General features: G+C 44.8%; 1 pseudogene; it reads right to left on the bottom strand.

The window, feature by feature from the left end:
* Positions 1–24,935, bottom strand: part of LOC135363149 (histo-blood group ABO system transferase 2-like) — a 115,249-nt pseudogene that overhangs the window by 19,153 nt on the left and 71,161 nt on the right.

The raw sequence follows: 24,935 nt of genomic DNA, 5'->3' as shown, positions 1-24,935 counted from the left end.
ATAAAATACTCATGAAAGAAATTGAGGAAGACACAAAGAAATGGAAAAACGTTCCATGCTCATGGATCGGAAGAACAAATATTGTGAAGATGTCAATGCTACCTAGAGCAATCTACACATTCAATGCAATCCCCATCAAAATACCACCCACTTTTTTCAAAGAAATGGAACAAATAATCCTAAAATTTGTATGGAACCAGAAAAGACCCCGCATAGCCAGAGGAATATTGAAAAAGAAAAGCAAAGCCGGTGGCATCACAATTCCGGACTTCAAGCTCTATTACAAAGCTGTCATCATCAAGACAGCATGGTACTGGCACAAAAACAGACACATCGATCAATGGAACAGAATAGAGAGCCCAGAAATGGACCCTCAACTCTATGGTCAACTAATCTTCGACAAAGCAGGAAAGAATGTCCAATGGAACAAAGACAGTCTCTTCAACAAATGGTGTTGGGAAAATTGGATAGACACATGCAGAAGAATGAAACTGGACCACTTCCTTACACCACACACAAAAATAGACTCCAAATGGTTGAAAGACCTCAATGTGAGACAGGAGTCCATCAAAATCCTAAAGGAGAACACAGGCAACAACCTCTTTGACCTCAGCCGAAGCAACTTCTTCCTAGAAACATCGCCAAAGGCAAGGGAAGCAAGGGCAAAAATGAACTATTGGGACTTCATCAAGATAAGAAGCTTTTGCAAAGCAAAGGAAACAGTTAACAAAACCAAAAGACAACCGACAGAATGGGAGAAGATATTTGCAAATGACATATCAGATAAAGGGCTAGTATCCAAAATCTATAAAGAACTCATCAAACTCAACACCCAAAGAACAAAGAATCCAATTAAGAAATGGGCAGAAGACATGAACAGACATTTTTCCAAAGAAGACATCCAAATGGCCAACAGACACATGAAAAAGTGCTCAATATCGCTCGGCATCAGGGAAATCCAAATCAAAACCTCAATGAGATATCACCTCACACCAGTCAGAATGGCTAAAATTAACAAGTCAGGAAACGACAGATGTTGGCGGGGATGCGGAGAAAGGGGAACCCTCCTCCACTGTTGGTGGGAATGCAAGCTGGTGCAGCCACTCTGGAAAACTGTATGGAGGTTCCTCAAAAAGTTGAAAATAGAGCTACCATATGATCCAGCAATTGCACTACTGGGTATTTACCCCAAAGATACAAAAGTAGGGATCCGAAGGGCTACGTGCACCCCGATGTTTATAGCAGCAATGTCCACAATAGCCAAACTGTGGAAAGAGCCAAGATGTCCATCGACAGATGAATGGATAAAGAAGATGTGGTATATATATTCAATGGAATATTATGCAGCCATCAAAAGGAATGAGATCTTGCCATTTGCAACGACGTGGATGGAACTGGAGGGTATTATGTTGAGTGAAATAAGTCAAACAGAGAAAGACATGTATCATATGATCTCACTGATATGAGGAATTCTTAATCGCAGGAAACAAACTGAGTGTTGTTGGAGTGGGGGGTGGGGTGGGAGGGATGGGGGGACTGGGTGATAGACACTGGGGAGTGTATGTGCTCTGGTAAGCGCTGTGAATTGTGCAAGACTGTTGAATCTCAGATCTGTACCTCTGAAACAAATAATGCAATATATGTTAAGAAAAAAAAAAAGAAGAAGAAGAAGAAGGTAGCGGGAGGGGAAGAATGAAGCGGGGGAAATCGGAGGGGTAGACGAACCATGAGAGACGATGGACTCTGAAAAACAAACAGGGTTCTAGAGGGGAGGGGGGTGGGAGGATGGGTTAGCCTTGTGGTGGGTATGTAGGAGGGCACATTCTGCATGGAGCACTGGGTGTTATGCACAAACAATGAATCATGGAACACTTCATCTAAAACTAATGTTGTAATGTAAGGGGATTAACATAAGAATAAAAAAATTAAAAAAAAAAAAAAAAAAGAAAAGAAAAAGACATTACAACTGAGACTGCAGAAAAACTGGATTGTGAGACTAAACAATTACAAGCCAAAAACTCAGATAACTTAGAAGAAACAGATCCATTCCTAGAAACAAGCAACCTACAAACTGAATCAGGAAGAAATAAAAAATCTGAACAAACCAATAGAGACTGAAGAAATTGAATCAGGAATCAAAAACCTTCCAACACAGAAACCTCCCTCAGGACCAGACAGCTTCACTAGAGATTCTACCAGACAGTCAAAGAAGAATTAACACCAATTCTTCTCAAACTCTTCCAAAATATTGAGGAGGAGGGACTACTTCCAAAATCACCTTGCGAGGCTGGCATTGCCCTGATACCAAAGCCAGAGAAGGACGCCACAAGCAAAGAAACCTACAGACCAATATCTCTGATGAATCCAGATGCAAAAACTCTCAACAACATATTACCAAACTGAATTCAAGAACATATAAAAAGGATTATACATCACGAGCAAGTAGGATTTATCCCTGGAATGCAAGGATCATTAAACATACACAAATCAATAAATGTGATCCATCACATTCATAAAATAAAAGGGAAAAAATCACATGATCATCTGAAGAGATGCAGAAAAACCACTTGACAAAATACATTATTTCATAAAAACCCTCAGCATATCGGGTATAAAAGGAACATACCTCAGTATATTAGAGGCCATACGTTATGAGCCCATGGCTAACATTAGACTTGCTGGTGAAAATTGAAAGCCCTTCGTCAAGAAGCAGGAACAAGACGTGGATGCCCACACACACCACTCTTATTAAGTTTGGTATTAGAAGTCCTGGCTAAAGCAATTAGGACAAAGAACTAACAGGCATCCAAATCAGGAAGGAAGAAGTGAATCTGTCACTGTTTACAGATAATATGATTCGGTCTATAGAAAATCTAAAAGGCTGTTAGAGGTCAGTCAAGTTGCAGGATACAGAATCAACTTACAGAAATCGCTTATGTTCCTATACACTAAGAATGAAACATCTGAAAAAGAAATAAAGAAAACTACCCCATTAACAATAGCATCAAAAACAATAAAATATTAGGAATAAATTTAACCAAGGATGCAAAAGTCCTGTACAGTGAACTATAAGACTTTGTTAAAAGAAATCAAAGAAATGGAAAGACAAACAAATGGAAAGACATACTCTGTTCATGGATCAGAAAAATTTATATTGTTAAAATGTCCTTCTTGAGGAAAAAAGAACAAAACCAGAGATATCACACTTCCTGACTTCAAATTACACTACAAAGCTTCAGGAATAAAAACAGTATGTTACTGCATAGACAGACAAAAATAGACACATAGACCAATGGAACAGAATAGAAGGCACAGAAGTGAACCCCTGCTTATACAGTCAAAAAATTATTCAACAAAGAAGCCAAGAACACACAATGGGGAAAGGACAGCCTGTCAACAAGTGAGGTGGGGAAAACTGGATGAGTACATGCAATGAAATTAGACCCACCAGTCACAAAAATTCACTCAAATAGATTAAAGACTGAAACAGAAGGACCTGGTACTATAAAACTCCTAGAAGTAAATATAGGGAGGAAGATCCTTAACGTTGCTTTTGGCAATGATTCCTTGAATATGACACCACCAGCACCAAAGACAAAAGTGAAAATGAACAAATAGGGCTCCAGGAAACTTAAAACCTTCTGCACAGCAAAAGGAACCATTAACAAGACAAAAAAGCACTCTACAGAATGGAAGAAAATTTTTGCAAGACATACATTGGATAAGGAGTTGAGTTTTTTTTTAAAGATTTTATATATTTATTTGACAGAGACAGACACAGCAAGAGAGGGAACACGAGAAGGGGGAGTGGTAGAGGGAGAAGCAGGCTTCCCACGGAGCAGGGAGCCTGATGCAGGGCTCGATCCCAGGACCGTGGGATCGTGACCTGAGCCAAAGGCAGACGCTTAACGACTGAGCCACCCAGGCACCCTGGATAAGGAGTTATTACTGAAAATATATAAAGAACTCATACAACTCAAAATCAAAAAAATCTGACTGAAAAATGGTTGGAACGAGACCTTTCTCCAAAGAACACATCCCAGGGCCAACAGACACATGAAAAGATGCTCCACATCACTCATCATCAGGGAAATGCAAATCAAAACCACAATGAGATATCACTCACACCTGTCAGAAGGCCTATTATCAAGAAGACAAGAGATAAAAATTGCTGGCTAGGGTCTGGAGAAAAGGGAACTCTTTCATGCTGGTATGCATGTACATTGACTCAACCACAATGGAAAACAATATGAAGCCTTCTCAAAAATTAAAAATAGACCCAACAATGATGCAGTGTGATTCCACTTCTAGGTATACACACAAAGGAAATAAAAACAGGGTTTTTGAGAGAGATATGCACTCCTATGTTTACCGCAGCGTTGTTCAAAATAGCCTGTAAGTGAATGGATAAAGAAGATGTGGTATATAAATACAATGGAATATTAGACAGCCATGAGAAAAGAGGACATCCTGCCATTTACAACAACATGGTGGACCTTGTGGAAATTATGCTAAGTAAAATAAGTCAGACAGAGAAAGACAAATACTGTAGGACATCATTTATAAGTGTAATCTAAAAAACCCAAACTCACAAAAACAGAGCAAAATGGTGGTTACCAGGGGTTGGGGAGTGGAGAGGACAGGGCAGATGTTGCCTAACGGTACAAATTTATGATGAACAGTGAGCACAGACAACAATATTGTATTATAATCAACAAACTTGCTAGGAACCTAGAACTTAATTATCCTAATGACTAAAAAGACAGGATAATTATGTAATATGATAGAGGTGCTAATTGTTGCAATCATTCCATGATATATAATGTATTAAGATACATAAATGTATCAACATGTACACCTTAAATTTATACAATGTTGTATGTCAAATATATTTCAATTAAAATAATGGATCAGAGTCAAGATCTGGGTAAGTCTATAGGGTGAATATCAAAGCAAGGTTGTGCATCAGGGTCACAGTCGAGGATAGGATAAGGGCCTGTGTCAGTTAAGGATTTGAATAAGGTTCAGGGTCAAGGTCAGGGTTAAGTGAAGTTTCATGATCAGTATGTGGGTGGATCAGGATCATGAGGGTCAGGAACATAATCAAGTCCAGCTGAGGTTCAGTCAGATCACTGTTAGTGGAAGGGTCAAGATCAGTGTTAGGGTGAGAATCAAGAAGAGGGTGAGGGTTAAATTCACATGAAGTCCAGGATAAGGGTCGGTGACAGAGTGAAGCGTCAGGTTAAGGCTGAGTTTTGTCAGCAAGGTGTGAGGGTGTCTCAGGGCCTGAATGACAATCAGTCACATCAATCCAGGGTTGTTGAGTGTTAGAATCAGGGTCAAGACCAGGGTTCAGAGTAGGCTCAGATCTGTGTGAGGGACAGAGTCTGGGTGACGGTTGCATTTTGGGGTCAAAATCAGAGTCTGGTTTATCAATAAAGGAAGATCAGGGCTAGGGTCAAATTTAGATGACTGTCACTTTTATGGTCAAGGTCATGACGAGAGTCTGGGTGAGGATTATGGTCAGAGTCAAAGCAAGCCTCAGGGTTAGAGTTAGGATAAGGTCACAGTCAGGGTCGTGGTAAGGGTCAGATAGCATTAGGATATTTTCAGTGTGAAGTTCTTACTGAAAATCAGGGTTATGTGAGGGATGTAGTCAACATCAGTGTCAGAGTCAGACATGATCAGGGGAGGGTCCGGGTGAGACCCTCAGGTAAGAGTGAGGTTGAGTGAAGGTCAAGTTGTGGGTAGGATTAGGGAGAGCATTACTGTTAGAATGAGGGTAAAGCTTAGGGTAGAATCAGAGTCAGGGTCATAAGTCAAGTTCAGAGTTGGAATTAGGGTGTGTGAGGTTGAGGTTCAGGGTTAAGTGAAACAGGGTCATGGTCAAGGTGAAGGTCAAGTGTCACAGTGAAGTTGGTCAGCAAGCCCTTCCCCACCACCCAGCACCACATGCAGCTTTTGCAGATGCCACCTCCTAAAACGCTCTCCTGCACTGAGCTCACCTGCTTGGAGTCCTCAGTGCTGCCTAACCCTCCCTGCCGACCTCCATGGGGATACAAGTGTCACGAAGGCAGGGATCTTGGAACAGAATGTTTTGTCCATTGATGGATTCCAAGCACTCAGAAGAATCTGTGGCCTACAGTAGGTGTTCATTTGAAAGCTTATTTATTAAGCAATGAGTATCCATTAAGGTATTTCTAGAGGGAAAAAGTACATCTGGAAATAAAAGAAACTGTTCACAGTAGTTCTCTGTGGAAAAATTACAAGAAACGTTCATGGTTGACTTGACACATGTCCAAACTATTTAAAATTTTTAAAAATTAATGTTGATTATTTTATAATGACCAAAAATGGATTCTTCCACTTTGAGAAAAAACAAAGAACTCCAGGTAAAGTTCCTGGTAAAGTGACAAGAGACTCATTGCACTGTAGCTATTACCCAAACCTCAAACAACTGGCCACCTTTTGGGGAGCCTTGGAACATCCTCAAAGAAACCCTACTCTAGTTCTCTTCTCTAAGGAGGAAAGACAAACCAAGAGACAAGACAACAGAGAAGGTCTATTTATTCAACAGCAGCTTTGAAAAGGAATCCTTGAGACAGTGAGGTGATGTATTTCCCCATTTCTACTTCACTTCTTTGCACATGGTTCTGTCCTTCGCAGGCTAGAGCCTGATCCAGAAAAGGTGACTGTCTTAGATGTATGTATACATGACCTTGGAGGGCACAGTCTGGAGGTGCAGATGGATGGGACATTTGTAAAAGTGGGACAGCAGAGTCTCACTGTAGCCCACCAGGAAGTAGAACTTCTGTGCCCTCAGGACCAGGGCACAGATATCCAACTGGTTAGCCCAGCGCTTTAAGATCAGCTGGACAGTCAGACACCCTGGGAAGGTGCCCAGCATGAACTTTAGGAGGGAAACATCCTCCACTGTTGGCTCTGCAGCATGGTCCTCCCCATCCAGGTTACCTGAAAGGAGAAGGGCACCTCGAAGACTCAGCAGAAACTCCAGAGGTAACATCCAAGAGCACTGGGCACTCAATTCCACCCCCACTCTAGTTTCTTCACTGTTCTTCTACAAGTGGAATAAAAATAATAACACTTTAAAGTTCAAAGTACATTACTTCATTACATTCACAGACAAATCCTGTGAAGTATGAATTATCGGTTATTGCAAAAGGGGAGACTGAGGCCTTAGCAGGGCACAAAACTTAGATGATCCTTTCCTGTTTAGCCTTTTCCCACTCTTTCTGGATGTTTATAGAGGCACTGGCCATCCCTTAGCCCAGAGAGATGAGGCCACCAACTACTTCTGAGACTGGGGACATGAGCTCTCTCACCAGCCAGGGCCATGGCCTCAAGCAGTGGATTCTCAGTGTAGATCCTGAGACTCCTACACCTCGTACAGTATGCCTGAACAGTCTCCACACCCATAGTAGAAGGGAAGTAGAGTCCTGATGATGATGTTTGGCTGATTTGTGGTCCTTACTTCCAACCACTGAGCCCTAGAACTTTTGCCTCCAGATAATGCTGTTATTGTCATTAATTAACATGCTTGATTGAGGTGAATCCCTTAGAAGTCTCCATCCCTTAGAAGTCTTTGTATTTGTCTGTTGCAGAATCAACACTTCTCTAGGCACATGGACATGGGATGTGCTGGAGTTGGCTCATATTAGCTCCTGACTGTTAAATTTTGGGGACTTTTGTGAGAGAGAATTAAACTATTGGTAGCTTGGACCAGCCATTGTAGGAATATTTACGCCACAGAGCTTGGCTAACCCTTCAATCGGGGGCCGTATTTCCCCCAACCAAACTGGTTGCCAAACACTTACCAGCAAGCCTCTGATCACCCACACAACAACTCTGTGCACCCTCTCCCTTTGATGTAGAGAATCTGAAGCAGAGAAAGATTAAATCCCTTGTCTCAGACAGTACAGTCAGTGAGCACGAGAGCTGATATTTGAACCTAAGTGGGCTGGTTGCAGGGTCTGCACGCCACCCTCAGCGCACCACGTCCCTGCAGGGAAGGTGAGGCCCCAGAGGTCAGAGGCTCCTGCTTTTGAACAGCATTTGCCCTCGGGCTGGGGAGAAGGTAGGTTGTTTCAGGGGCACAGGGATTAGAAGGGTTGATCTGATGCTAGAGGGAGGGATTGCATAACTCCCATCCTATGGAGACAAAGCTCATTAATTTTATTAAGACCTTAGGGTCCCACAGTCCACAGACAATTAGTCCCTGATTGTGGTACAGAGGCAGGGGACTATCTAGAGGAACCATGCCAGCATTTGCTATCCCTGTGGTAGGTAAAGAGGTCCCCCACTGCTTCTTTCTGTCAGGAATAACAAGGTGGTCTCCTCCCTACCACTCCAGAGACTCCCCCAGGCTTCTAGATATTCCCCCAAGCCTCTGATCCAATCATGTAGGATCCCATTTTTTAAAGTACTCAACTTCCTTCTGTTCCATCGACTTCTGTCTGAGTTGGACCTGACTGCAACAGCACAGAATTACAAAACCTTAGGACTGGAACAGTCTAAGGCTCATACAACATAGCTGACTCATTAACATGCCTGTCCTCCATTGCAGTAGGGGCTCATGGGGTCAGCTAATCAATGGCACCCTGGCCCTGGTCCAAATCACAGTGGCTCTGTGAGGTCCATGGACCTACCTAGTAGTCATTTTTATAGTTCCTGAATGTGTAATTGGAATGCATACACCTGGTGTTTGGCAGAATCCCCACATTGGTTCTTGGGCCAGTGGAGTAGGTGATATGGTAGGAGGATGCTGAGGGGGAGTCCCGAATCTGTACTCCCTTCTCCACAAAGACACTAAGTCCAGAGCAATATCACAATCCAAAGGAAATGGTGCAGATTGATGCAGGGGGTGGTTGTTCCTATCCTGTCCACTTCATTGACCACTCTGGTCACTACAAACACCCGACCAGATCCTGGAAGAAGACAATGAGCCACCAGAAACACAACCAGGTAGTTGTCCTAACTACAGCTTTCATGCCTGATTAACATGGTTTGGGGCTTAGTTACATGGCTCTTGGGTACTGGTGAATGTGTTTTCAAATACTATCAGGATGGAGGACGAGAAGCAGTTTGCATCTACATGGTGTGAGTAAAACTGTACGTTTATGTTACTATATCATAACTCTGGCATCATAACGTGGTCCAAAGGGACGTGGACAGCATGTGCTGGTATCTACACTGTGTGTGCACGGCTGTATGTTTACGTTACTATACCATAACTCTGGCATCATAACGTGGTCCAAAGGGACGTGGACAGCATGTGCTGGTATCTACACGGTGTGTGCACGGCTGTACGTTTATGTTACTATATCATAACTCTGGCATCATAACGTGGTCCAAAGGGACATGGACAGCATGTGCTGGTACTACAGGCAGAAAAATGTGGTCTGTCCTATTTGCTGATTTCTGTAGAAGGAATATTTCTACCATACCCAATTTTAAGCTGCCAGCGTGACTTTACTGAAAATGCAGATTTGGAGAGCTGTACATGGTAACACACCCCCACGCAGTATATCATAGTATTTTTTTTTAATCATACAGACACAATAGATGTCAATAAGCACAGTTTAGCATAAAATATAGCTCTTCCCATAAGCAGCCTGAGGTGATCTCTGGAAATATTTCACTATTCACTTGACCCAGATAACCCTACAAAATCACGCCAATCAAGAGGTTCGAATCTTTGTGTTCACTTTAGGAACACACATGAAACTGCCCAGGCCATCAAAAATATGCATATCTGGAAAGCCACCAAGTATTGAAGGATGTCACATTGCAAAAGCAGCGTGCACCACTCTCTGGCTACAATGGTGGAGTTGGGAGGTGTGCCCTGGCCAAACAGTGGGGCTGGACACGGGGCTGGTGGCCCAAAAAGAGTGCTGATTTTTACTGCACATGCTTAAAAATGAAGAGAGCAATGCTGAGCTTAAGCGTTTAGATGTAGATTCTCTGGCCATTGAGCACATCCAGGTGAACAAAACCCTCAAGATGCGACACAGAACTTACCGGGTTCATGGTCGGATTCACCCACACGTGAGCTATCCCTGCCACATTGAGATGATCCTTACTGAAAAAGAGCAGATTGTTCCTAAACCAGAAGGGGAGGTTGCACAGAAGAAAACGATATCCCAGAAGAAACTGAAGAAACAAAAGTTTATGGCCTGTTAGTAAATTCTGCATAAAATAAATGCAAATAAAAGTTAAAAAAATCACAGAATATAGTAAAATAGCTAGGAAATGATCAGTTTTAAATATTATCTCTGCTTTTAATATAACTTATAAATTTATAATGACTTATTTTTAATAGCTGTATTTAACAACTGGTTTGCAAAATGCCTGAAAATCTAACAGCTCTCATGATATTTTTTTTCAAAGATTTTATTTATTTATTTGAGAGAGAGAGAGAGCATGGGGAGGCGGGGAGGTGGGGACGGAGTGGCAGAGGGAGAGGGAGAAGCAGACTCACCACTGAGCAGGGAGCCCAACGAGGGGACTCATCCCAGGAGCCTGGGATCATGACCTGAGCTGAAGGCAGATGCTTAACCCACTGAGCCACCCAGGTGCTCCTTTCATGAAACAATAGGAGGCAGCTCCAGCACCCCCTGGACATGGGCCTTCTGGACATTCCACAAAACCTCACTTGGTTCCATCATATTGATGACATATAATTATTCAAGCAGGGTGAGCCAGAATTGGTGAATATGTTGCTGGTATCGGTACAACAACTGTACTCCCAAGAGTGGGAGAGAAACCCTATGAAGATTCAAGGCCTGGGACGGAGCAAGATGGCAGAGGAGTAGGAGACCTGGATTTCGTCTCCTCTCAGGAATTCAGCTGGATAGGAACCAAACCATTCTGAACACCTACAAACTCAACAGGAGATCCAAGAAAAGAAGAGCAACAACTCTCTCATCAGAAAAGCGACCACTTTCTGGAAGGTAGGACGTGCGGAGAAGTGAATCCGCGGCGATATATTCGGGAGGATAGACGGCGGCGGAGGGGCCTCCGTCCACGCTTCTGGCAAGTGATAGAGCCGCGGAGCACAAAATCGGAACTTTTAAAAGTCTGCTCCGCTGAGGGACGTCACTCTGGTGGCTAAGCGGGGGTTGGAACCCTCCGGGACAGTGTGGTCTCAGGACCCTCGGGGTCACAGAAAGACTGGGGTTGCCTGAGTGTGGCAGAGCTCCCAGGTAACAGAGCAGGGAAGCCGGCTGCAGAGGCGGAGCCCAGGCGCAGGCTCTCAGCTCGGGGTTGCCATAAACCATGATCTGGGGCACAGTCGGGCCCCTGCTCCTCCAGCAGGGACCCAACAAGCGGCAGATCCGGGGAGACTCACCTTCCTCCTCCGGGAGGAGCCGCGCGGGAGGGCACCGCAGGGATCTGCTGGGTTTGGAGACTCCACCGGGGTCGGGTGCCAGAGATAGAGGCGCGCGGTCACAGGCCGGGTGAGCACGGAGTGCGGCCGGAGACCGGGGAGATGGGAGTGACTGGCGGCTTTTCTCTGGGGGCTCACTGAGGAGCGGGGCCCCGACTTCTCGGCTCCTCCGGGGCGGAGATTGGGAGGCCGCCATTTTCACTCTCCGCCTCCAAAGCTGTACGGAAAGCTCGCAGGGAACAAAAGCTCCGGAGAGCAAACGCGAGCAGATTACTCAGCCATGAGGGGGCAAGGGCGGGGCAATTCCGCCTCCGGCAGAGACATTTGGAAACCACGGCAACAGGCCCCTCCCCAGAAGATCAGCAAGAACAGCCAGCCAAGACCAAGTTTACTGATCAATGAGAATGGCAGAACTCCAGCACTAGGGGACTACTGCACATAGAATTCACGGCTTTTTTACCATGATTCTTTAGTCTTTCAAAGTTAATTTTTTTAACTGTCTTTTTTTCTTTTTTTCTTTTTGAATTTTTCTTTTTCCCTTTTTCAACCAACATCTTATCAATCCCTTTTTTAAAAAAAACATTTTTATTTTTCATTTTTAGAGTCATATTCTATCCCTTCATAGTAGTTAACCCTATTTTTGGCATATATATATAAGTTGTTCTCTCTTTAAAATTTTGAGATAGTTTCTTCTAACAGATTAAAATATACCCTAAATCTCTAGGATATGGTGTTTTCTATTCCCCCTGCCTGATCACATTCTCTCTTTTTTTTTTTTTAAATCCTCTCTTCTTTTTTCAAACAACTTCTTATCAATTCCTTTTATAAAATTTTTTATAATTTCCATCTTTACAGTCATATTCCATCCCTTCATCCTATCAACACTTATTTTTGTACATATATAAGTTTTTCTTTCTTTAAAATTTTGGGAGGCACTTTCTTCTAAAAGACCAAAATACACCCCAAATCTAGTGTGTGGCACTGATCTATATACCAGCCTGATCATATTTGATCACATTCTGGTTTTTTTGTTGTTGTTGTTTCGTTTTGTTTTGTTTTGTTTGTTTTTGTTTGTTTTTATCTTTATCTTTTTCTTTTTCTTTTTTTCCTTTTTTTTTCTCTCTTTCCATTTCTTTTTCCACTGCTTCAGGTCTTTTCTGATCTGTTTAGAGTATATTTTCTGGGGACATTGTTACTCTGCTAGCATTTTGTTCTCTCATTAATCTATTCTCCTCTGCACAAAATGACAAGATGGAGAAAATCACCTCAACAAAAAGAACAAGAGGTAGTACCGACTGCCAGGGACATACTCAATACGGACATTAGTACGATGTCAGATATAGAGTTCAGAATCATGACTTTAAAGATACTAGCTGGGCTTGAAAAACATATGGAAGTTATTAGAGAAACCCTTTCTGGAGAAGTAAAAGAACTAAAATCTAACCAAGTAGAAATCAAAAAGGCTATTAATGAGGTGCAATCAAAAATGGGGGCGCTAACTGCTAGGATAAATGAGGCAGAAGAGAGAATCTGTAATATAGAAGACCAAATGATGGAAAATAAAGAAGCTGAGAAAAAGAGAGATAAACAACTACTGGATCACAAGGGCAGAATTCGAAAGATAGGCGATACGATAAGACGAAACAGCATTAGAATAATTGGGATCCCAGAAGAAGAAGAAAGAGAGAGAGGGGCAGAAGGTATAATGGAGCAAATATAGCAAAGAACTTCCCTAATTTGGGGAAGGAAACAGGCATCAAAATCCAGGAAGCACAGAGAACCCCTCTCAAAATCAATAAATAGGTCAACACCCTGACATCTAATAATAAAACTTACGATTCTCATTGACAAAGAGAAAATCCTGAAAGCAGCTCAGGAGAAGAGATATGTAACCTACAATGGTAGAAACATTGGATTGGCAACAGACCTATCCACAGAGACCTGGCAGGCCAGAAAGGACTGGCAGGATATATTCAGAGCACTAAATGAGAAAAATATGAAGCCAAGAATACTCTATCCAGCTAGGCTGTCATTGAAAATTGAAGGAGAGATAAAAAGCTTCCAGGACAAACAAAAACTAAAGGAATTTGCAAACACAAAACCAGCCCTACAGGAAATCTTGAAAGGGGTCCTCTAAGCAAAGAGAGGCCCTAAAAGCAACATAGACCAGAAAGGAACACAGACAATATACGGTAACAGTCACCTTACAGGCAATACAATGGCACTAAATTCCTATCTTTCAATAGATACCCTGAATGTAAATGGGCTCAATGCCCCAATCAAAAGACACAGGCTATCAGACTGGATTCAAAAACAAGACCCATCGATATGGTGTCTGCAAGAGACTCATTTTAGAACCAAAGACACCCCCAGATTGAAAGTGAGGGGATGGAAAACTATTTACCATGCTAATGGACACCAAAAGAAAGCTGGGGTGGCAATCCTTATATCAGACAAATTAGATTTTAAACCAAAGACTGTAATAAGAGATGAGGAAGGACATTATATCCTACTTAAAGGATCTATCCAACAAGAAGATCTAACAATTGTAAATATCTATGCCGCTAACATGGGAGCAGCCAATTATATAAGGCAATTAATAACAAAAGCAAAGAAACACATCGACAACAATACGATAATAGTGCGGGACTTTAACACCCCCCTCACTGAAATGGACAGATCGTGTAAGCAAAAGATCAACAAGGAAATAAAGACTTTAAATGACACACTGGCCCAAATGGACTTCACAGACATATTCAGAACTTTCCGTACCAAAGCAACGGAATACACATTCTTCTTGTGTGCCCATGGAACATTCTCCAGAATAGATCACATCCTAGGTCACAAATCAGGTCTCAACCGGTACCAAAAGATTGGGATCATTCCCTGCCTATTTTCAGACCACAATGTTTTGAAACTAGAACTCAACCACAAGAGGAAAGTCGGAAAAAACTCAAATACATGGAGGCTAAAGAGCATCCTACTGAAGAATGAATGGGTCAACCAGGAAATTAAAGAAGAATTAAAAAAATACATGGAAACCAATGAAAATGAAAACACAACTGTTCAAAAGCTTTGGGATGCAGCAAAGGCAGTCCTAAGAGGAAAGTATATAGCAATACAAGCCTTTCTCAAGAAACAAGAAAGGTCTCAAGTACACAACCTAACCCTACACCTAAAGGAGCTGGAGAAAGAACAGCAAATAAAGCCTAAACCCAGCAGGAGAAGAGAAATCATAAAGATCAGAGCAGAAATCAATGAAATAGAAACTAAAAGAACTGTAGAACAGATCAATGAAACTAGGAGCTGGTTCTTTGAAAGAATTAACAAGATTGATAAACCCCTGGCCAGACTTATCAAAAAGAGAAGAGAAATGACCCAAATCAACAAAATCATGAATGAAAGAGGAGAGATCACAACCAACACCAAAGAAATACAAACAATTATAAGAACATAATATGAGCAACTCTGTGCCGGCAAATTAGATAACCTGGAAGAAATGGATGCATTCCTAGAGATGTATCAACTACCAAAACTGAAGCAGGAAGAAATAGAAAACCTGAACCGACCTACAACCACTAAGGAAATTGAAGCAGTCATCAAAAATCTCCCAAAAAACAAAAGCCCAGGGCCAGATGGCTTCCCAGGGGAATTCTACCAAACATTTCAAGAAGAATTAATACCTATTCTTCTGAAACTGTTCCAAAAAATAGAAATGGAAGGAAAACTTCCAAACTCATTTTATGAGTCCAGCATTACCTTGATCCCCAAACCAGACAAAGACCCCATCAAAAAGGAGAATTACAGACCAATATCCCTGATGAACATGGATGCAAAAATTCTCACCAAAATACTAGCCATTAGGATCCAACAGTACATTAAAAGGATTATTCACCACGACCAAGTGGGATTTATCCCTGGGCTGCAAGGTTGGTTCAACTTCCAAAAATCAATCAATGTGATACAATACATTAACAAAAGAAAGAACAAGAATCATACGATCCTCTCAATAGATGCAGAAAAAGCATTTGACAAAGTACAGCATCCTTTCTTGATCAAAACTTCAGACTATAGGCATAGAGGGTACATATCTCAATATCATAAAAACCATCTATGAAAAACCTACAGCGGAGATCATTCTCAATGGGGAAAAACTGAGAGCTTTCCCCCTAAGGTCAGGAACGTGGCAGGGATGTCCACTATCACCACTGCTATTCAACATAGTATTGGAAGTCCTAGCCACAGCAATCAGACAACAAAAAGAAATCAAAGGCATCCAAATTGGCAAAGAAGAAGTCAAACTCTCACTCTTTGCAGATGATATGATACTTTATGTGGAAAACCCCAAAGACTCCACCCCAAAACTGCTAGAACTCATACAGGAATTCAGTCAAGTGGCAGGATCTAAAATCAATGCACAGAAGTCAGTGGCATTCCTATACACCAACAACAAGACAGAAGAAAGAGAAATTAAGGAGTCGATCCCATTTACAATTGCACCCAAAACGATGATACCTAGGAATAAATCTAACCAAAGAGACAAAGGCTCTGTACTCAGAAAAGTATAAAATATTCATGAAAGAAATTGAGGAAGACACAAAGAAATGGAAAAACGTTCCATGCTCATGGATCGGAAAAACAAATATTGTGAAGATGTCAATGCTACCTAGAGCAATCGACACATTCAATGCAATCCCCATCAAAATACCATCCACTTTTTTCAAAGAAATGGAACAAATCATCCTAAAATTTGTATGGAACCAGAAAAGACCCCGCATAGCCAGAGGAATGTTGAAAAAGAAAAGCAAAGCTGGCGGCATCACAGTTCCAGACTTCCAGCTCTATTACAAAGCGGTCATCATCAAGACAGTATGGTACTGGCACAAAAACAGACACATAGATCGATGGAACAGAATAGAGAGCCCAGAAATGGACCCTCAACTCTATGGTGAACTCATCTTTGACAAAGCAGGAAAGAATGTCCAATGGAACAAAGACAGTCTCTTCAACAAATGGTGTTGAGACAATTGGATAGCCACATGCAGAAGAATGAAACTGGACCATTTCCTTACACCACACACAAAAATAGACTCCAAATGGTTGAAAGACCTCAATGTGAGACAGGAGTCCATCAAAATCCTAAAGGAGAACACAGGCAGCAACCTCTTTGACCTCAGCCGAAGCAACTTCTTCCTAGAAACATCGCCAAAGGCAAGGGAAGCAAGGGCAAAAATGAACTATTGGGACTTCATCAAGATAAAAAGCTTTTGCAAAGCAAAGGAAACAGTCAACAAAACCAAAAGACAACCTTCAGAATGGGAGAAGATATTTGCAAATGACATATCAGATAAAGGGCTAGTATCTAAAATCTATAAAGAACTCAGCAAACTCAACACCCAAAGAACAAATGATCCAATCAAGAAATGGGCAGAAGACATGAACAGACATTTTTCCAAAGAAGACATCCAAATGGCCAACAGACACATGAAAAAGTGCTCAATATCGCTCGGCATCAGGGAAATCCAAATCAAAACCTCAATGAGATACCACCTCACACCAGTCAGAATGGCTAAAATTAACAAGTCAGGAAACGACAGATGTTGGCGGGGATGCGGAGAAAGGGGACCCTCCTACACTGTTGGTGGTAATGCAAGCTGGTGCAGCCACTCTGGAAAACAGGATGGAGGTTCCTCAAAACGTTGAAAATAGAGCTACCATATGATCCAGCAATTGCACTACTGGGTATTTACCCCAAGGATACAATAGTAGGGATCCGAAGGGATACGTGCACCCCGATGTTTATAGCAGCAATGTCCACAATAGCCAAACTGTGGAAAGAGCCAAGATGTGCATTGACAGATGAATGGATAAAGAAGAAGTGGTATATATATACAATGGAATATTATGCAGCCATCAAAAGGAATGAGATCTTGCCATTTGCAATGATGTGGATGGAACTGGAGGGTATTATTTTGAGTGAAATAAGTCAAACAGAGAAAGACATGTATCATATGATCTCACTGATATGAGGAATTCTTAATTGCAGGAAACAAACTGAGGGTTGCTGGAGTGGGGAGTGGGGTGGGAGGGATGGGATGACTGGGTGATAGACACTGGGGATGGTATGTGCTCTGGTAAGCGCTGTGAATTGTGCAAGACTGTTGAATCTCAGATCTGTACCTCTGAAACAAATAATGCAATATTTGTTAAGAAAAAAAAAAGAAGAAGGTAGCAGGAGGGGAAGAATGAAGCGGGGAAAATCGGAGGGGTAGACGAACCATGAGAGACGATCTGAAAAACAAACAAGTTTCTAGAGGGGATGGGGGTGGGAGGATGGGTTAGCCTGGTGGTGGGTATTGAGGAGGGCACGTTCTGCATGGAGCACTGGGTGTTATGCACAAACAATGAATCATGGAACACTTCATTTAAAACTAATGATGTAATGTATGGGGATTAACATAAGAATTAAAAAAATGTGTAGACTTGATTCATGGCCCAACGTATCATCTATTTGGATAAATATTGTAAGACCACTGGAAAATAATGTATTCTGCACTTACTATGTAATGTTCCATATATGTTAATGAGGTCCCATTTGTTACCAGTGTTTTGTCTGCTTTTTCTATCAGATATTGAGAAAGGTATATTAAAATCTTCAAACAATGCTACTCTAGTCAACATTGCATTGGAGAATCTCTGAAGTGTTATAAGCCAAGAGAAACAAAAAGGAATAAGAATTGAGGAGCTCATTGTGACTATTCACAGATAATATGATGGTGTGTACATAGAAAATTCAAAGTAGTCTATTAATACACTATTAGATTTAAACATGGAAAACTTGTAAATCTTAGAACCAAGGAAGCAATCCAGAAAGCAGCCAGGGGGAAGAGATTTCTTACATATGGAGAGAGGAACATCGGATTAACGTCACACCTGTCCATAGGGACCTGGCAAGCCAGAAAGGGCTGAAAAGACATATTCACGGTACTAAATGAAAACATGCAGCCAAGGATACATAGTCAGGGAAATGTTGCAAAAGAAAACTAAACCTGGGGGGCGCCTGGGTGGCTCAGTCGGTTGAGCGACTGCCTTCGGCTCAGGTCATGATCCTGGAGTCCCGGGATCGAGTCCCACATCGGGCTCCCTGCTCGGCGGGGAGTCTGCTTCTCCCTCTGACCCTTTCATGCTCTATCTTATTCTCTCTCTCAAATAAATAAATAAAATCTTTAAAAAGAAAAGAAAAAAAAAAACTAAACCTGGGGGCATCACAATGCCTGACTTCAATCTATATTACAAATCTGTGACAGGATGGTATTGGCTCAAAAACACATAGATCAATGGAACAGAATAGAAACCCCAGAAATGGACCCTCAACTCTATGGTCAACCAATATTTGACAGATCCTGGAATGAATATCCAATGGAAAAAAGACAGTCTCTCCTATAAATGGTGCTGGGAAAATTGGACAGCCACATGCAGAAGATTGAAACTCGACCATTCTCTAACATCATACACAAAGATAAACTCAAAATGAATGAAAGACCGCAATGTGAGACAGGGGTCCATCAAAATCCTAGGGGAGAACAGAGGCAGTAACCTCTTCAACATCGGCCAAAGCAACTTCTTTCAAGACACGTCTCTGAAGGCAAGGGAAACAAAAGCAAAAATGAACTTTTGGGACTTCATCAAGATAAAAAGCTTCTGCACAGCAAAGGAAACAATCAACAAAACTAAGAGGCAACCCATGGAATGGGAGAAGATATTTGCAAATGATATTACAGATAAAGGGCTGGTATCCAGGATCTATAAAGAATTTCTCACACTCAACACCCAAAATAGTAATAATACTAATACTAATAATCCAATCAAGAAATGGGCAGAAGACATGAACAGACATTTCTCCAAAAAAGACATACAAATGACTAACGTTTAACATCACTAACCATCAGGGAAATTCAAATCAAAACCACAATGAGATACCACCTCACACCGGTCAGAATGGCTAAAATGAACAAGTCAGGAAATGACAGATGTTCTGAGGATGTGGAGAAAGGGGAACCCTCTTTACACTGTTGGTGGGAATGCAAGCTGGTGCAGCCACTCTGGAAAACAGTATGGAGGTTCCTCAAGATGTTAAAAATAGAACTGCCCTACTACCTGACAATTGCACTACCGGGTATTTACCCCAAAGACACAGACGTAGTGAAAAGAAGGGGCACCTGAACCCCAATGTTCATAGCAACAATGTCTGCAATAGCCAAACTGGGGAAGGAGCTCAGATGCCCTTCAACAGATGAATGGATAAAGATGTGGTCCATATATACAAGGGATTACTCAGCCATCAGAAAGGATAAATACCTACAATTTGCACTGACGTGGATGGAACTGGAGGGGGTCATGCTAAGTGAAATAAGTCAAGCAGAGAAAGACAGTTACCATATGCTTTCACTCATATGTGGAACATAAGGAATAGCATGGAGGACCGTAGTGGAAGGGAAGGAAAACTGAATGGGAAGAAATCAGAGAGGGAGACAAACCATGAGAGACTCTGGACTCCGGGAAACTAACTGAGGGTTACAGAAGGGAGGAGGGTGGGGGGATGGGGTATCTGGGTGATAGGTATTAAGAAGGTCACATGTTGTGAGGAGCACTGGGTGTTATATGCAAATAATGAGTCATTTAACAATACATCAAAAAATAAAGATGTACTATATGTTGGCTAATTGAGCATAATTAAATAAGTAAATAAATAAATATGCTTTCTACATGAAAAACAAATAATGGGTACAGAATTTCAGATTTGCAAATGAAATGTTCTCAAGATATGTATCACAGCAGTATAAATATACTTAACACTACCGGACTTTATCCTGAAAATGTTAAAATGGCAAAATCAATGTTATGATTTTTTACAACTTTTTTCCCTTTTTTATTATGCTAATCACCATATATTACATCATTTTTCCCTGCCTACTATCTTCTTTTTTCTTAACATATAATGTATTATTTGCTTCAGAGGTACAGGTCTGTGATTCAACAGTCTTACACAATTCACAGTGCTCGCCATAGCACATAACCTCCCCAATGTCTATCACACTGCCGCCCCATCCCTCCCACCCCCCAACACTCCAGCAACCCTCACTTGGTTTCCTGAGATTAAGAATTACTCATATCAGTGAGATCATATGACAGATTTTTTACAACTTTTTAAAAGTACATTCTGTAGGATTCCATTTTTATAAAGATTTTATTAATTTATTTTAGAGAGAGAGTGTGGCATGGGAGTGGTAGGAGAGGGAGGAGGTGGAAAAGAGAATCGTGAGCCCACGCTGCCCTGAACACAGACCCTACATGGGGCTCCATCCCACACCATGAGATCACATCCTGAGCCAAAATCAAGAGTCAGCGGCTTAACGGACTGAGCCACCATCCATCTCCTTGGGCATTACTGCTGTTCCATTCCCTGCTCCCTCCACCACTGCTGTGCTGAACACTCCTGAAAACACATCTGTGAAAAACCGGGCCAGAGTTTCCAGGGGTGAGTCTGAGGCCAAGCACTGCCAGGTGATGGGTGCACGTGTGGCCTGGGATGGGTGCTGCTCACTGTTCTCCCAGACAGGGGTGCCCGTCACTCTTCTCTCCAGGGGACCTGTGGGGAACCCCCATGTCCTCAGGCACCTGAGGGCCGCCCGGCCCAGGAATTCACCTTCTCTAGCAGAGGACAGATGGGGCTTCTTTCTCTGGCCAGGAATCTGAACCCTGATCCTGGGAAAGGAGAGCTCTCCTGGACTCCTCACCCAGCCAGGCAGCTGTGGCCACGATGTATGTGATGGAGCCAGAGCGGCTGGGCCTTGGAGGGAATGAGTGCCTTAAACCAGCCTTGCGCAGGGCATGTGTGAACAACAGCCCCTGCTTCCGGGGGAGCAGTGATGTGTGCGGAAGGAAGGAGGCTGGGGTGGAGCCTTCCAAGCCACACCACAGTCTCTCCCTTGGTCCTGAAACCAGCAGGAAGGGAGCTCTGAGAGCGGAGACGAGACTCCAGGAGGATTCCTATCCAGAGAAAGGGTGCCCGGAAGCAGCCAGCCCCACCGGCCCACAGACCATTTGCACAGGATCACCTCCTGTGCTTCCTTAGCAAGTTGTCCGTCTTCGTGTGTGGACTGTGACTGGCTGGTGCACTTCCAGAGGCAGACTAGAAACTTTTCAGTGCTTGCTCGTGGGTCAGAGGACCACCGCCCAAAGAAGCAGAGGATGTCCCTCTTCCTCCGGAGCTGGGGAAGGCAGCCACCGACCTGGAGCAGGACCGGGTCCAGGAGTGTGTTCTTTCTGAAGCCTCCACTTTTAGTGGGCGTGGCTGTGCCTGAGAAAGGCCCACTGAGCCCCAGAGTCAGGAGCAGTGAGGGGCTGTCTCCAGCCCTGGCCCAGGATCATGACCCGAAACCATCCTGTCTTTGGGAGGACAGGTCTCCTTCAGGAGCCAGGGAGGGGACTGGCCCCTCTCCCCTCACCAGGTCTAGGACGCCCGGGACCTGCAAGAGCTCTTCATCTGAGGAGGAGTCATGGAGAGCGTGTGTGTCTCGTCAGCCCAGCAAGTGAAAGAACCAAACCCCAACGCCCAGGTTGTAACAGGAGCAGAATTTCAATGTACCATTTAGGGGCAGCCTCCTCCATTCTTTCGTGGCCTTAGGGGACCCCAGGGAAAGTCTTTGTTCTCCTTCCGTCAGAGACAGTAGCTGGCCCTGTGTCACGGGGTCCCCACCACATCCCCATTCCTGAGGAAGAGCCACACACAGGGGCCTGTTGTCTGGAGTGTGGTCGGCCACTGCCCCTGGGCTCCCAGCCAGGGGCCTGGGGGCTGCATGGAAGGGCTGGATTGCTTTTGGGGGGAGGGGTGCTCACTGCCGACACGGCTCACCATCCCCCACTGCACTCTGCAATCCAGGTTCTGTGCCCAGCACCCCACATGTTCCTGCCATGGGAGCAATCATTCAGCATTGCCCCATTGCACAGAGGAGGAAAGTGAGGCCCAGAGAGGGGAGGTACATGGCTCCAGTCCCAGGGCTGGTCAGCAGAGAAGCTGGAAGGCCAGCCCTCCACAGCCCCTGCTAGCCCAGCCAGAGACTCCCTGAGCTGAAAGCAAGCCCTCCCCTGCCTGCCCAGCCACACACTGGCCCCTGAGCTTCATGATGGCCTGTTCTTGGCCCTGAAGGTGTTGCTGGCCGACTAGGAGGGGGACTCCAGCTCGGGAGACAGGCTGTAGATACAGGACAGAGGGACACGTCTGAGCTAATAGGAGCCAAACTCTGGTCTCCCTCCCAGAGCCTGCCCAGGAGCTGAAATCTGGGTGCCCTAGGGTCCAGCACACAACAGGGTCTGCACTGACCAGGGAGCCATGGCCCCCAGGGAGAGTCCACTCTGCCCTCTCCCCGCTCCTGCCTGGCCTCACCTCTCCTCACTGTGGGGCTGCAGGACCGGAATCAAGCCCCATTGAGCTGGCTCTGCTCCACCTTGTAATGAGTTTGCTGCCCCCGGAACAGCTGGATATCCTGGGACTGGAGGGAGGACTGGCTGCAGACAGGGACTGGGCTGGGGAGGATGCGGGCCTTGTTGAGGGTGAAGGATGGGGCAGGGGCTGGGTACTGGGGCTGAAATCACTGAATGCCCATGGGGTCCCTGATTACAGTAACGACCACCTTCACACTCGGGCATCCTGCTGGGGGGCCCCTCCTCCCCGGCCTCCTTCCCGCCCCTCTGACTCCAGCAAGGGCTGCAGCCAGGGACAGGCTGGACCTCTGTGCTGGGTCCTGCCAGGAAGACAAGGCAGAAGGAGGAGAGGAGAAGGGGAAGGGGTGGACTGATCTTCTCCCTGCCCTGAGTTGGCCTCCAAGGATGCCTCCAGGTCCTCTGGCCCAGCCCTGCACTTAGCTGGACCCTGAGAGGGTATCTGCATTCCAGGCCAGCTGGGTGGGGGGTATTCAGTGACTTTTGCATCCGCACATGTCCACCCCACCTGGCCTTGCACCCTAAGGCCTGCTGGCCAGGATGGGTGTGGTTGCAGGTCTCAGTGGACTTCAGGGCCACAGAGCAGTTGGTGGTGGTGAGAGAATGTGGGGGACCGGTCAGGTGCGGAGCCATGGTTCTGGTGCACATCCGCCACAGTGCTGGGTCATGGTACAGGAGCTGTGGGCAGGTCATCTGTGCACACCTGGCCATGACACACCTGGCTGCCCCTCTCGGTGGGGAGGCCTGTGTGCCTGGTGCACCTGTCCCCCACCTACCCCTGGAGGAGTAGCCACGTTCAAGCCTTTCCATGTCCGACCCTAAGGGACAGTTGGGAACCTAGGTCAAGAGAGGCAGGGACAGGCCCAGGACAAATGAGGGGTGCAGAGTCCAAGGAGCAGGGCTGCTCTCCAGTCCTAGGCCAGTCCCAACCCTCCCATGAGATTCGCTTTGGGGGTGAGAGCCCCTCAGATCCTCAGGAATAGCTACCCACCCAGTCCCATGTGGGGACATGACCTTGGGCATCCCCAGACACGTAGAGGCATGCGCACCTGTACACACACACACACACACACACACACACACACCCCACTCTGGCTGCCCACCTGGGGGTCAGAAGGGGAGGACACCCTGGGAGCGAGGTGGGTGACAGGGGGGAAAGAAGAAACAGGTTGGAGACAGCTGGGCCATGGGGCAGGGCATCAGGACTCCTGGCAAGGACCCAGATCCATAGCATGGGGAGGGGAGACAGGCCAGGCTGAGGGTCACGGGTCCCCAAGGGGCCCAGGGGGTTTCCAGGGCACTGGGAGAGGACAGGGTCTGGGTTCCGGTGTCCATCACCAGCCTGGGCACTTGGAAGCAGGAAGAGATACCCACCCCCAAGTCCAGAGGGGCTCCAGCACAAAGGCCTCAGCTTACTCTTCTGTCCCTTGGGCTGTAGAGATGCAGGGTCCCTAGGGTCCCACAGGCTTGTGGGAGAGCCTGTTGGCCTTGGATCTCCATCCCCGACCCCCTGTGCTCCCAGTCCTGGGAAAATGCTTTGTACTCCCTCAAGGTCCTTCGGAGCAGGGGACAGACTGGGGGCTTGGGGGGCTGAGGACCTGGGTACACAGAACGTGGCAGAGCACTGACCACTAGTCTGGGGACCAAGGCCAAGACCCTCCTTGTTGCAGCCTCCGGGTCTCCATTTGGAAGAAGTTCCAGATTCACTGCTCTGGTCGGGGTGACAAGGCCTTAGGAAGGAATGGAGCACCAGGACAGAAGAGGGAAACACGGACAAGGGAGGCTTCTGAGGTTTCTCACATCACCCCTGGAGTCCACAGATCCTGCTCCTGTGAGAGACACAGAGACAGAGACAGAAACAGAAAAGGAGACAGAGAATGAACACACGACAGAGGGAACCAGAAGAAGTCACAGACTTTCCTCCATCAGCTTGGAAATGACATCCCAGCATTTGGCCCCATTCTCTTCCTGAGAGCGCGGTCACACAGGCCATCCACCCCGGAGGGGAGGGGATTCCACAGGGATG

Source organism: Mirounga angustirostris, unplaced genomic scaffold (genome assembly GCF_029215605.1).
Source record: "Mirounga angustirostris isolate CCGP_5_RB_7025 unplaced genomic scaffold, mMirAng1.0.hap1 SCAF_34, whole genome shotgun sequence".
Taxonomy (NCBI): domain Eukaryota; kingdom Metazoa; phylum Chordata; class Mammalia; order Carnivora; family Phocidae; genus Mirounga; species Mirounga angustirostris.
Note: the sequence above shows the minus strand (reverse complement) of the source record. Positions and strands in the feature narration are given on the sequence as shown.